The sequence below is a fragment of the Erythrolamprus reginae genome, chromosome 6, assembly GCF_031021105.1.
Source record: "Erythrolamprus reginae isolate rEryReg1 chromosome 6, rEryReg1.hap1, whole genome shotgun sequence".
NCBI lineage: Eukaryota > Metazoa > Chordata > Lepidosauria > Squamata > Dipsadidae > Erythrolamprus > Erythrolamprus reginae.
The window spans coordinates 22,083,882-22,098,855 of NC_091955.1; the positions used below are offsets into that span (position 1 = coordinate 22,083,882).

The 14,974-nt window shown below is 40.0% G+C and overlaps 1 non-coding gene across 1 annotated transcript; it reads left to right on the forward strand.

Moving 5' to 3' along the window:
* Positions 1-1,058: 1,058 nt before the first annotated feature.
* Positions 1,059-1,130, forward strand: TRNAQ-UUG (transfer RNA glutamine (anticodon UUG)). The gene has a single exon. It is a non-coding gene; the product is annotated as a tRNA-Gln (tRNA).
* Positions 1,131-14,974: the final 13,844 nt, after the last annotated feature.

Genomic DNA, 14,974 nt, shown 5'->3' on the forward strand with positions numbered 1-14,974 from the left:
GCAGAGTCTTCCTGAATTAACTGCAGGTTAACTCAGTCCATCTTGTGTAAACAAGCACATGCTTGTGATAGCCAGGTTTCTCTGGGTGATAATCTGCTTCTGGCAAGAGCATAACTTCTGGAATCCTAGTTAGCTGATCCCTCCAGAAGAATAACAACTCTGGGGTAAATTCCAAAACAATTTAGGTGAAACTATTAAGCAATTTGGGTGAAAGCCACAAAGTCATGAGATCTTGAGCTATATCTGTAAAGTTGCCTTGGTGGTTGTAAAAGAATGTAGAACTGGCTTGGGAAAGGTACAGTCAAGTCATTAAGGCAGAAAGGAAGGCTCATACTGCTAATGACAGATTGGATAAACAATTACGTAGCCCAGAGATTGAAGCAAATAGTGTATGAGAACAAAAGTCACCCTGACCTTGAGTTTATTAAATATAATTGGTGACAAGGAGACACATGGGCAAGCTACCAAGCATCCATTGTTCCATATTCCCTTGAATTCTATATTGTCTGCTTCTTGCCTTCGTATCTCAAAAAGTTAACAATAATCTCAAAATGCTTTCAATCATGTACAGTGGTACCTCTACTTACAAACTTAATTCGTTCCATGACCAGGTTCTTAAGTAGAAAAGTTTGTAAGACGAAACAATTTTTCCCATAGGAATCAATGTAAAAGCAAATAATGTGTGCGATTGGGGAAACCACAGGGAGGGTGAAAGCTCTCTTTCCTCCCAAGAGATTCCTAGAGAGAAGTGTTGGGTGAAGCGAACCTGCACAATTTGGGTTCATACCGAATTTTGTGCTGTTCGTGACGCCGAACCCGAACCCGAATTTTTAAAAAAACTTCGGGCAAAGTTCGCTCAAGCACCGCGAAACGCCACCGCCCGGGAGGAGAGTCGGGAATCCCATTGTGGCATTCCCCACCTCCTTTTGCTTGCTGCGCTGCAAGCAAAAGGAGCTGGAAAACCCCACGATGGAATTCCGGGGTCGGAGCTTTGACGTCATGTATACTTCTTCCTGACCTCCCTTTGCTTGCTTGGAAGATAGGGCAGAAGCATTGCTGGTTCTATAGTGTAATGGTTAGCACTCTGGACTTTGAATCCAGCGATCAGGGTTCAAATCACGGTGGAACCTAATTTTTTTTAAAATTATTTATTATTGTTATTGTTGTTGTTGTTGGTATTGTTACTGTTACTGTTACTGTTACTGTTATTGTTATTATCATCATGCTTTTTTATATAATAAAAGGGGGTTGGGTCCTAAATATTTAGAGCAGAGGCTCAGTTTTGAATACATCTATGGTGGCTTTCATTTTTATTACATCATAATTAAATCATAGTTCTTATCTATATTGATAAATTGAAGCATAAATATCAATACTATGTTAGTATGCATGGAGAACATTAGTTGGTTGGTTGGTTGGTTGGTTGGTTGGTTAGTTAGTTAGTTAGTTAGTTAGTTAGTTAGTTAGTTAGTTAGTTAGTTAGTTAGTTAGTTAGTTAGTTATCTATCTAATTCATTTAGCTACTTATAGCCAGCCACTCTGGACAGCTTAAAGCAAGTTAAAAGACAATAAAACCTTCACATCCTTAAAAACATGTTGAAAACATTCATTTTTGGTAACAATTCTTCATTTAAGGAGCAACAAGGAACCAGATTCAAAAAGTAGTCTCTCTGGACATTCAGAATTGTAGGCAAGGATAATCCAGAGGTATGGATTTGTTTTTACATGTTGTGAGCCGCCCCGAGTCTTCGGAGAGGGGCGGCATACAAATCTAAGTAATAAATAAATAAATAAATGGAAAAGGAACATCCCTGGCTATCTGGGGATATGAAAACCGAAAAAAATAGTTAGACAGTCAGCAAAAGGAGCTTGTGGCTTTATTATATGCAGTAGTCTAATGGAATAAAAATTAGGATATGCACCAGGGGTATAATATATATAAATATATGCAAGGAAGAATGAATGGGAGTTTTGCCTGTCAGAGGAGAACTGCCGAGAATGTTTTACAATGGAGTCTAATTGGAGGTGTTAATGCTATTCTTTGTTAATTTAAAAGTCAAATTTGGATATTTAACACCACTTTGCATGAATCTGTATATTTAACTCAGAGATGTTATGTTTGAGTTAACAATTTGAGAACTCCAGGGAGAGAGATAAGAACATGAAGAAAAGTTTGCTAGCTTTTATTCATATTTCAAGAAAAGCTTCGGGGTGAGACAAGGGGGATTTTTAAACAGTTTTGTATACAGCCTTTGTTTTTATTTATCATTTTGCCCATGCATAACTATTATTCCCCCTCCCATGTGATTCCAATAATAGCCAAAAACAGGCAGTTGCTGAATAATACTGAATTCTTCAATTTCTATCCATTGTTGTCTTTGTAACCAAGTCATGGTTGCATATTTTTCACGGATGTCCAACTTCCTGATTTTTTTCTTTTGTTTCTCTCTGACTCATGCCTATAGGAAAGGCACACACATGCTTTTGGTGTGTTTTCCTTCGTTCAGCTCCATTTATTGGCATTTTCCTACTGAAAAAATAAAATAACAGGAAAGAAGTTTCCGCTTTTTTACCAATAACAGCTGCAGCAGATGACTGGAAAAAACCTCATCCCAATAAGATCTGAGCTATATTCCAGTCAGGTGATCTCATAATAATATTTTTTTAAAAACAGGAAATTTCCAGATTTGTATGTTTGTTTTACAGAGTTGTTTTCCCTCAGTGGCTCTAGTGGATTGACAGGAAGTTAGGGGCGGATTCAACATTGTCTGGTGCTATTGTTTTTCTTTCAAAGTGCATGAGAGTTTGTTTCCACTATACTATCTTGCAGTCAAAGTACTTAGGAGCTGGTTAATATTGCAGAGCCTTAAAATAATCTGCTGTTTTTTCTTCCTCTCCAGGAAGAGAAGAAAGCCTTTATTTTAAATACTCTGGTGTCAGAGGGGGTTGCTCCCAGTTTTAACCAGTTCTATAGAACCGGTAGTAAACTGATGGTGATATCACAAAGCTGGTTCTGTCAGCAGGGCCACCATCAGGAATTTTGGGGCCCCATACAGCCTAAGTGTCTGCCCCCCCCCCGCCATTTTAAAACTACTTTATTTTGCGACATACCAATTATGTATTACATTTACCTTTCAAAAAAAAAATTTAAACCCTGCCACTACAACAAGGTACACATGTTTGACAGATTAATAATATGTTAATAACGCAGAAAATATATTCAAGTGACATCAACATATTACATACATATAAATAAATAAATAAATAACCAGAACAGTGCAAATACACCAAATTAACAAAATATTATTAATTTTGCCATCAACAATATTAAAAGCAGCAATAAGATGGCACAAAGGATAAAGACAAAATACTCCTGCCTCACACTAGAAAAATATTGGTTTTCACAATACAGTAGACCCCCGCTCGTTGCGAGGGTTCCGTTCCAGGACCCCCCGCAACGAGCGGGTTTTCGCGAAGTAGCGCTGCGGAAGTAAAAACACCGTCTGCGCATGTGCAGATGGCGTTTTTACTCCCACAGCGCTAGCGAGGAGCCGAAGATTGGGGGCGGGGTGGCTGTTTGCCGCCGGCATGGAGGGCTTCCTAGCAGCCCCCCAAACCCGGGTTGGGGGTCCGGGGGGCACTGGCTCTCGGCGCTTTCGAGCTGAGTCCGGGAGCGAATTCGCTTCCGGACTCAGCTCAAAACCGCCGATAGCAAGCGGCAAGGAACGGCTTGTCTCGGCGCTTTCGAGCTGACCGGACTCAGCTCGAAAGCGCCGAGACAAGCCGTTCCTTGCCGCTTGCTATCGGCGGTTTTGAGCTGAGTCCGGAAGCGAATTCGCTTCCGGACTCAGCTCAAAACCGCCGATAGCAAGCGGCAAGGAACGGCTTGTCTCGGCGCTTTCGAGCTGACTGGACTCAGCTCGAAAGCGCCGAGACAAGCCGTTCCTTGCCGCTTGCTATCGGCGGTTTTGAGCTGAGTCCGGGAGCGAATTCGCTCCCGGACTCAGCTCAAAAGCGGCGAGAATGAACGGCGTGGGCGGGCGAAGGGCGGGCGGCAGCGAGGAGTTTGCGTGGGCGGTGGGGAAACTCCTCGCTGACGCCAGCAAGAGGGGGAAGACCCAGGGAAGCCGCTGCCATCTACGCATGCGTGCCCGGCACGCATGCGTAGATGGTATTTTTGACTTCCGGGTTGAAAAATAGCGAAGTACCCTGTTCGCAATGGTTGGGGACGCAATAAACGGGGGATCACTGTAATACCAATAAATAACAGGTAACCAGAAGATAAATTATACATAATAATGTTTAAAACTATACGTAAACTCCACCATAGGTGTAAAAAGCACAGTGCAAGAAAAAAGAAGAGAAAGAGGAGGGAAGAGCAAAAAAACCCTTCCCTCTTCTCATTAACCTCTCCACCTATCTCCTTATAGCATTTTCCAAAGTTTGCAAAATTTTAAAATTACAGTACTTTATAAAAAAGAACATACCTTCATGTATCATCAAATCCATATTATGAAGCAAATGTGCAAAAAATCCAAGATTTTTTCTCATACATGTACCTGCTATTGTGTTCCATAACTTAATATACTTAAGCTTTTAAATGTGTAATGTATAATGTCTGTTAACAAATAGCATATTCGTGGCTCTAAGAGCAACACCTTTTTTTCCTCTTTCTTCTTTCTTCTTCTTTTCCTAGGATGTTATCATATCTATTAAACATATGGTGAGATATTACTTTGTATGCATTTAATATAATTTAGAATGTGAAATTTAAAATAACAAACTCCTGCTTCAGATCTTCTCTGTACAAGTCTCAAAATATGATGTGGTTTGTTTTTTTGAAGTCTTTAGTAGCTGTACCCAGCTTCTCCTTTGCATATTCAAATCTTCCCACTTCCCACAATGCTTGCTTCTGGAATCCAGGATGGTGTTTGCTTCCCAAATCTAAAATGGCGAGATGGCTCCAAAACACATGTCAACTCCAAAGCAATACATCTTTTCCTCACACTTAGAAGGGCACAATTTTGAAAAAAATCTAACACCATAACCAAAATGTATACCAAATTGGCTCTGATCCAAACTTCATGTTTAGCAGCTATGAAGCTCTTTAGGCAGAATAGAGAAAAATTAGGCATTTTTGCTGATCTGTTCCCTTTGCCTGGTCTCGATTGTAACAATTTTGTAACTGAATTCAATTAGCTTCCTTAGCACTCCGACGCAGAAGTTACCGGTCCTCTTCAATCCCCGGGCCCCCCTCATTTTCCAATTTGCCCGGGCCCCTGACGCCAGTCCCGGTAATACTGCCCTATCGGCGGCCCTGTCTGTCAGTGCCGAATTATTATTATTATTATTATTATTATTATTATTATTATTATTATTATTATTATTATTTTTTTTTAGATTTGTATGCTGCCCCTCTCCAAAGACTCGGGGCGGTTCAAAACAGTAATAAGAAACAGTGTAACAATGGGACAAACCTAATAATAAAAATATATAAAACCCCCAACAATTAAAAACCATATAGCGCATACATACCAAACATGAAATATAAAAAGCCTGGGGGAGATGTCTTAGTTCCCCCATGCCTGGCGACACTGGTGGGTCTTGAGTAACTTGCGAAAGACAAGGAGGGTGGGGGGCGTTCTAATCTCCGGGGGGAGTTGGTTCCAGAGGGCCGGGGCCACCACAGAGAAGGCTCTTCCTCTGGGGCCTGCCAAATGACATTGTTTGGTCGACGGGACTCAGAGAAAGCCAACTCTGTGGGACCTTATCAGCCACTGGGATTCGTGCTGTAGAAGGTGGTTCCAGAGGTATTCTGGTCCAATGCCATGTAGGGCTTTAAAGGTCATCACCAACACCATGCCGATCCGTTGCTGCCGCCATCTTGGTTTTGACTCCTTTTTTTTTTTTTTGCTATTTTTTACAGAATTTTGCTTCTATGCATGCATAGAAGTCAAGTTTTTGGCTTCTACAATTGCACCACCATCTTGATTTTGGCTCTTTTTTGGATAGTTTTTATTTCTGTGCATGCACAGAAGTTGGGTTTTTGGCATTGCACATAGATGCCCATGCGCAAAGCATGTATGTGCGTGGCACAGCCATGTGGTGTGCAATGTGCGTGTAGCCATGCAGCGCCGGTGGAAGTGAACTGGTGGCGAGGTAAGTTAGAACCCACCCCTGTTTAGTGTGTAAATAGACATAAGCATTCATACTTAAACTCACACAGACTTATCCCTGGTGATGCGAGTAAGGTCTTTGAGAAAAAGAATAATTAAAAAAAAATTCACTTCTGTATTTCTAGCAAACAGCCAATTATATGAAACGAATAAGAACACACCTAGGCTATTTAGGATGATCATCAGAGTAAACGAAATATCTCAATAGTGTACAAGAAAAATGAACTGATTCTCCATCTAAGCCTGCCAGTTTTCATAATAAACTTACTTTTTAATTTAATCAAGTGGGAATTAAAGCATTAGCTAAAGTTGCAATAAACTATTTGCAGGGCTTCACAAAAGATTTTCAAACTTTTTGCCTACTGATTTGTTTAGATTTTTTTCTTCTCAACCTTGGCAACTTTGGGATGTATAGACTTCAAGTCCCAGAATTTCCTGGCCAGAATCCAGGGAGTTAAAGTCTACATATCTAATAGTTGCCAAGGTTGAGACACATTAGCCTGGGATATTTGTCCACATGGAGCTACCTTTGAAAAGTGTTCGGAAACTTCAGATCGTGCAGAATGCAGCTGCGAGAGCAATCATGGGCTTCCCAAGATATGCCCATGTTACACCAACACTCCGCAGTCTGCATTGGTTGCCGATCAATTTCCGGTCACAATTCAAAGTGTTGGTTATGACCTATAAAGCCCTTCATGGCATCGGACCAGAATACCTCCGGGACCGCCTTCTGCCGCACAAATCCCAGCAACCGGTTCGGTCCCACAGAGTTGGCCTTCTCCGGGTCCCGTCGACTAAACAATGCAGTTGGCGGGACCCAGGAGAGGAGCCTTCTCTGTGGCGGCCCCGACCCTCTGGAACCAGCTCCCCCCGCAGATTAGAACTGCCCCCACCCTCCTTGCCTTTCGTAAAGTTCTTAAGATCCATCTCTGCCGTCAGGCATGGGGGAACTGACACTTCTCCCCCGGGACTATACAGTTTATACATGGAATGTTTGTGTGTTTGTTTGCTTTTAATAATGGGGTTTTTAGTGCTTTTTAAATTATTAGATTTGTTCTTACATTGTTCTTGTTATTGTGAGCCGCCCCGAGTCTACGGAGAGGGGCGGCACACAAATCTAATAAATAATAATAATAATAATAATAATAATAATAATAATAATAATAATAAAAAAATAATAATTATCAGAATGAATCTTAGATTCTCAGGAGGCTCAGAATTCATTTAAGTGCAAAAAAAATCAGGTATTTGTTGAGTTCAGGAATGGAAAGTCAGGAAGGGGGCATGGACAACGTCCCAGCTCTATGGGTGTCTCCCACCCTCTGTGGAAAACCCTAAATCCCAGGTGTTTGAGAACCTAGAACCAGAGCGGAACCAGGTTAGAGCCACCTTGGAGGGGCGGTGAAGAAGAGAGGCACCAGTCAGTGGTTGTGGGGGGGTTACAACCCCCCCAGGGAGCTGTCACCAGCCTCTTGACCAGCAGTTGTGGAAAATGACTTTGTCGCCATTAGCTAAGACAGCCATGATTGGAAAGATCGTAATACAGAAATTGTAGATTGTCTGGGCAACAAGATCTGTTTGAAGTTGGTTGAAACTCTTTGGCTGATTTAACGATAAAAAGAAGAAATTCAAAAGGAGACAAAAATACCATAGAGAAAGTTAAAGGAACAGAATTTAAAAGCCCAAGAAATTTGAGGATGTTTTTTTATAATTGGGCGTGGTGGAAATTAAAGAGACTTAAAATGAAAAAAAAAAAGAATTGGAAGAAAATATCCCTTATATGTTAAGTGGATTTAAACAATTTTGGTGATCTTTGTAAAAGATCTGTCTTGTTATATTGGGAAATCAGCAAAGCCACCTGCTGGCTAAAAGAAAATATTGCAACAGCCTGTGGAAAGCTTGAATGTGTTGACAGCTAGAGATTGACCTTGCTCATAAGAAGATAAGAAGGAGCTTGAAAGGTTTTGAAAGGAGCGTGTGTGGTGCTATTGTGTTTGATGGTGTACTGTTTTGGTGACAGAAGATAATAGGACTTTGAACAGGATTGGACTGAAATAGAAAGAGATTATATAGACTTAAGGTTCAAGCAAACCCCTCCCCCCAAACCTCTAACAATTGTGAATTTGTCAATTTGGAGGTGTGTATCTATGAAGAATTGACTGAGATATCAAAATATATTCATGAAGATACAAAAACTTACATTTTGGAGTTGATGAGAAAATAGAAATGAAGTTGGACCATAAAAAACATTCAGAAAGAATAGAATAAAATAGAATAGAGTAGAGTAGGCTGGGGTGGGGTAGGGTAGAGTAGAGTAGAGTAGCCAAGTGTGATTGGACACACAAGGAATTTGTCATTGATGCATGTGCTCTCAGTGTACATAAAAGAAAAGATAATGGTGGAAGATAAAAATGAAGAACAATGAGATTATACTGATGAAAAGGGGACTGAAAACAAAAAACAGATTGATGATTGCAGTACAGTAAGAAAAGAGTAAGAGACGAGCATTGGTTTTTGAAGAAGTAGCTAAGAAACCAAAAGAGAATGGATGGACAGGGAAAGGGCAACGGAAAGGAAGAGTGGTAATAGATTTATTGAAATTTAGGTTATTAATTGGGTATAATTATTTTATTTATTTATTTTATTAATTGAATTTATATGCCATTAACATTATCTGTATACTATAAACTATATACAGTTATAATTAACTTTATACCATTATGTGAGCCACCCCGAGTCTGCGGAGAGGGGCGACATTAAAATCAAATAAATAAATAAATAAATAAATAAATAAGTCAATCAATCAATCAATCAATAAACAAACAATAATAATATTTATTATTAATAAATATAATTTATATTATTATTATTATTATTATTATTATTATTATTATTATTATTATTATTGTACACAGTTTTTTATAAGATTGTAATATGATGATCCGTGCAAAGCAAAGGGTATAGTATTCCTCTCACTCTAACAAAAAGAAAAAAATGGTACATTAAAGGAAGGGGTGGGCAAACTTATATCGTACAGCAGGGTTGTCAAACTTGATTCATTTGAGAGCCACATCAGGGTTGTGTTTGACCTTTGAGGGGTAGGGGGCATGGCCAGGATGGGCGTGGCAGGATCGGTGTGGCCAGTGCAACATGATGGGGGTGCTTTAGGTGACCCAACCACTCTGCCAATTATAACAGGCTCCTGAAGTCTGTTTTCAGCTGCGATAGCCTCCTGCAACCCTCTGCCAGTGAAAAACGAGCTCTGGAGGGCCCTCCTTAGCTCTGTTTTTGCTGGCGGAGGCACCTCAGGCCAGTCCTTTGCTGTTTCCAGGACAGCCTCACAGGGCAGATTTAAGCACCCTGTAGGCCGGATCCAGCCCCCTGGGCCTTGATTTTGGCACCCCTGTCCTAGAACCATGGGGTTCTCAATTTAAAACTATCCTGGATTAATTTCAGAAAATCTGTGTACCCATTGAAGCAACTTGTCTCTTGGGACAGAAAAATAAAAAATTTTTAAAAATGTAATTTTAAAAAATGAAGAGGCCTATCTTTATTTGAATTTGAAACAAGCCACCTCCTGTTTTACCTCTATGTTCTGCCTGGCTCTCTGGTACGAGCCTCCCAAAAATTCAAGGGTACAAATTTCAGACACACACACACAATTGAAAATTCAAAACAATGTTCTTTATCACAAAATTCAAAACAAACAAAGCACCCTTTTTGTATTGCAAAGAGCACTCATCCCAAAACAACCTTGTAGGCTGTACAAGACCCTTAATCAGTCCTTAAGTACTTAGCTAGCAGCTGTGAAGAAACGTCACAGCCCTCCTTCTTCCAACGAAGTGAGACACACACACTTTGCTCTGCTTTGGATTCAAAGGCGTGAAAAAATCAACAAACAAAGTCCGGAAAACAGCAAAGCCTGGTCCTGAAGAACTGCAAACCATATAACCTTCCACAATGGCAAAACCAACATGCTGCTATTTGTATCAGCAGCTCTAATTACTGGAGCCCCACCCAAACACAGGTGGCCTCTCTTATCTCCTGTAATATGTCCTCAATTGGTCTCTTCTACACATAACTCTGCGCATGAGTGGGTCCAAGATTCGAATCGACCGAAGATAATGGAGATTGGCTTCCTGGGCTGTGTGCCAAGCCCCCCTCTTCCAAGTCACTCCCACCTTCTTCTTCATCCGAGGAAACTGCACTACCTGACTCTGTCGGCAATAAAAGAGGCCTATGACATGTTGATGTTTCCCCTGCATCCACCTCCACATTCCTTGGGGCAGGAGCTGGGCCAGAGCCAACCACAAAACTCTATATGCACTGTCTCTTCTCTTTTGAGGAGTGGCATCCCTGAAATAATGCAAATGCAATTTAGTCTGGGAGGAGAAAAACTGTTCGTGCTACTTTCAGCAGTTTCTACTCAGCCACTTGTCAGTTTTAAATCATCTGATCGAGCCGGCTCATGTAGTATATATATATTTTTTATCCTTCCTTAGGAACAGCCCCTGCTCTTTTAAAAGGCCTAAGTTGATGAAGAGACAGTGGTGTGACAGTTACAAATAGCATTTCCTACCCCTGGCAGTGCTACTTGAAAAGAAAGTGGAATTAATGGGAGTCTAGGAAAATTGAGACACCAGAGTACAATGTTATAAGAAGCCAGGCTGTTCTGATCCAAGCATGTGTCACTTGCATTCTTCAGCTTGCTTTCTCCGAGTCTAGACTTATTTAATTAAGCTAAACAATGCGAGAAGGAATGAAGTTTTGTTATCGGCCTTCACCACAGGAAGCCATTAGGATTGCTTTTAAAATAAGAGTCTTCTCAGTCCACCAGATACTCAGTAATGAAATTATTCTGAGAGGCACAACCCTAAAAAAAACCCGAAAGAAGACATTTTTCCATGGAGAAATAGATAATACATATTTTAATGCTTGTGTTGTTATTCACTTATTTTGCTAAGTGCATTCACTATGCAGCTTTAATTATGCTACCTATAATATTTCTTGCATTTTCTTTAGCAGCCTTCAGCAGTCAAGGCAATTATCTCAGAATAGCCCTCCTTGGGAAGGGAAAAATTGTGCGGTACCAAAATTAAGTTCTGAAAAAAGGAAAGTCACCTTTTTCCACAATAAAATATGTTATACAGCTGTCATGTTAATAATCAGTATAACACTTTTATTCCTTCCACCAAGGCAAATTTGGACAGCTATGTATATAGAATAGAATAGAATAGAATAGAATAGCACAGAAGGGAGGGACCTTGGAGGTCTTCTAGTCCAGCCCCCTGCTTAGGCAGGAAAACCTACACAACTTCAGACAAAGGGTTATCCAATCTCTTTTTTAAAACTTCCAGTGTTGGAGCATTTACAACTTCTGGAGGCAAATTGTTCCACTGATTAATTGTTCTAACTGTCAGGAAATTTCTCCTTAGTTCTGTTGTGGTTGGCTCTGGCCCAGCTCCTGCCCCAAGGACTGTAGATGTGGGGGAGACATCCACATGCTGCAGGCCTGTTTTGCCCCCGGTGGAGTCTGCTGATGAAGGCTCCTCTGGCCAAGAAGACATGAGTGACAGGGAGGAGGAGAGTGTGGCAGACAACTCAGAAGGAGATCAATTATCTAGCTCCTCCTTGGATTCAGAACAAGAGTTAATGATACAGTCACGCATGGGGAAAGCGGTGCATAGGTAACAACAACTGAGATATTATTATCAAAGAAAATGAGGCCACCTGTGGTTGGGTGGGGCTGTGGTAATTAGTGAAGCTGTTGTGGAGGATTATCTGATCGTTGTGTTTCATGCCTGCTTTGCTGACTTTGATCTTTGTGTGCTGATTTTTCCTCGCTTTGAAACTAAACCAGAGCAAAGTGTGTTTCACTTTGTGAAAGAAGAAGGACTGTGAATTGCCTCACAGCTGCAAGCTAAGTATCACAGAACTGATAAGGGACTTGTATAAATTACCAATTTGTTTGGAGACAAGTGCTCTTTGCTATACAAAAAGAGTGCTTCGTTTATTTGCATTTTTCGGTATAAAGAACATTGTTTTGAATTTTCAAACGTGTGTGTGTCTGAAATTGTATCTGTGCATTTTTGGGAGGATTCTACCAGAGAGCTCGACAGAACAAGTTCTAAGTTGCTTCTCTCCTTGATTAGTTTCCACCCATTGCTTCTTCTCCTCCCTCAGGTAATTTACAGACTAGCTTTACTTCCTCTTCTTTGTGGCAGCTTACTTGGGGGGTAAGGTGAATAATCACCTGAGCAGAGTAAAGCTTTTTCCTGAGTAGAAATGCAGCATACAACATTGCGTGGCAATCACATATATTTTGGGGGGAATAGACTCAATAAAAAAAATACCCAAGTATTTATTGCATGACTGGAAGCATAGCTACTCCCAAAGTAGACCACTGTGGAAACTGAACTCTTTAAAGATGTGAGTGTTTCAAGTGGTTGTCCGTTGAGTGTAAATAATATTCTGGAGAATATCATCTCCCCTGTGCATACTGAATGGAGGGACTGGAAAATGGCATTTTGTGATCAGTCTAGTGGACATGTACACAAAAGCATGCCTGATTGTATACTTCTAGCAATTCACTGAGGTACACCTGTTAAAAATGACATTTACTTCTGCTTTCAAAAAGAAAGCCACACAATGTTTTATTTCTCCCACATGAAGGCAATATTTTACAAGCACTTGAAAGTATCCTACCTTCCGTAGACTGTGTGTGTATATATGTTGAGGAACCAAATGATGTACTGTAAATGAAAGATTGGATACAAACATTTTTAATGGCTCCATTAATGACAGGATGAGAAATGGCTGAAAACATTTTTCATTGACTAGATGCCAAGACAGCCTCCTCTACTAAAAGAAAGATAATAGCATTTGATTTTTTTTTTTAAAAAAGTAGTTTCCCATCAAAAAAGCAGTTCTTTTCACAAATCTTCACCATAGTGGATAATTGACCCCACAGAATCAAAGATATTTGTCCCTTGGCAGTGATTCACAGGCCGATTCTGTAATGGAAGAATGGATTCAAAGCCATCAATTTTTTTTAAAAAAATGTTGCAATGTATGATACACAGAAAGCCGGATAATTTTCAAGTTTGAAGAGGTATGCATGTACTACTAGAATGGCCATGAGATACCAAACCGATCTCATGCTTTGTGGATCACCTTCCTGCAGCAACAACAGGTTGGATGACAAAGCACTGTGCATGAAACCGTCTTTGAATTACCTGCTGATTGCTGTTAGCTTAAGGGGGAAATGTTGCTATAATAGCCGAAGAGCTAAGGACTTTTTAGAACTGCATCAGATATACACAGTGGTACTTCTACCTAAGAATGCCTCGACTTACAAACTTTTCTAGATAAGACCAGAGTGTTCAAGATTTTTTTTTTGCCTCTTCTCAAGAACCATTTTCTACTTACAAACCCAAGCCTCCGAAACTGTAACCAGAAAAGGCAGGGAGAAACCTCCGTGGGGCCTCTCTAGGAATCTTCTGGGAGGAAACAAGTCTGGAAAAGGTGGGGAGAAGCCTCTGTGGGGCCTGTAAGTGGAAAATGATTCTTGAGAAGAGGCAAAAAAAATCTTGAACAGCCGGTTCTTATCTAGAAAAGTTTGTAAGTAGAGGTGTTCTTAAGTAGAGGTACCATTGTACTCAGTTTTTTCAGGCCAATGCAAGATGAGAATGTCTTTGATATCTCAGAGCATTACACTTGATATCCAACACAGCCAAAATACTGAGAACTTGTTAATCCCATTGCTCCTGATGCAGCATCAAAGAGAAGCAATTTTGTTCTGGAAATAACTGCAGCAATAGTTAATTTTTTTCCCAATAAATATCTAGTAAAATGACTTAATAGAAAAGGAATACCATAATCTTTGTATTACTTCCTTTGCAGTAAATATTTCTTGGAGTTTCAAGCTCCTGATAGCAGGGTACTTGTTCTATATTATACTGCTTCTGGTACTTGTTCATTTTATAAATGTCCTGAATACGTGCTGTTGTGTCATCTTGCCAGAGTAAGGTATAAAGCTACCAGTTGTAATTCCATGAAAGGAGATATGTTGACATCACATGCTCTGGGAGAAATTTGAGATGTTTATTAATAGAGCCTCTGTCACGGATACAAAGACTGCCTTCTATTTACTCACAGAGGATGGTTTGTTTTACAGTGTCTGGCAGACAAAATAGAACATTTGTTTGTAGGGCGAAAAATAATATATACCTATGTATAGAAAAATCCTGCTTGGAGATATTCTATAGTTTTGACCATTTTTTTCATCACATAGTGGACACAAATATATGATAGATTGTTTCCTACCACAGTATCTGCTCCTCGTAGATCTTTTCCTAGTATTTTCACTGTGTTTGGCTATAACTGCATTTCATTAAATTAACAAATTGTTTTAAATTAAATAGAAATATAGAAACATAGAAACATAGAAGACTGATGGCAGAAAAAGACCTCATGGTCCATCTAGTCTGCCCTTATACTATTTCCTGTATTTTATCTTACAATGGATATATGTTTATCCCAGGCATGTTTAAATTCAGTTACTGTGGATTTACCAACCACGTCTGCTGGAAGTTTGTTCCAAGGATCTACTACTCTTTCAGTAAAATAATATTTTCTCACGTTGCTTTTGATCTTTCCCCCAACTAACTTCAGATTGTGTCCCCTTGTTCTTGTGTTCACTTTCCTATTAAAAACACTTCCCTCCTGAACCTTATTTAACCCTTTAACATATTTAAATGTTTCGATCATGTCCTCCCTTTTGTCCTCCAGACTATACA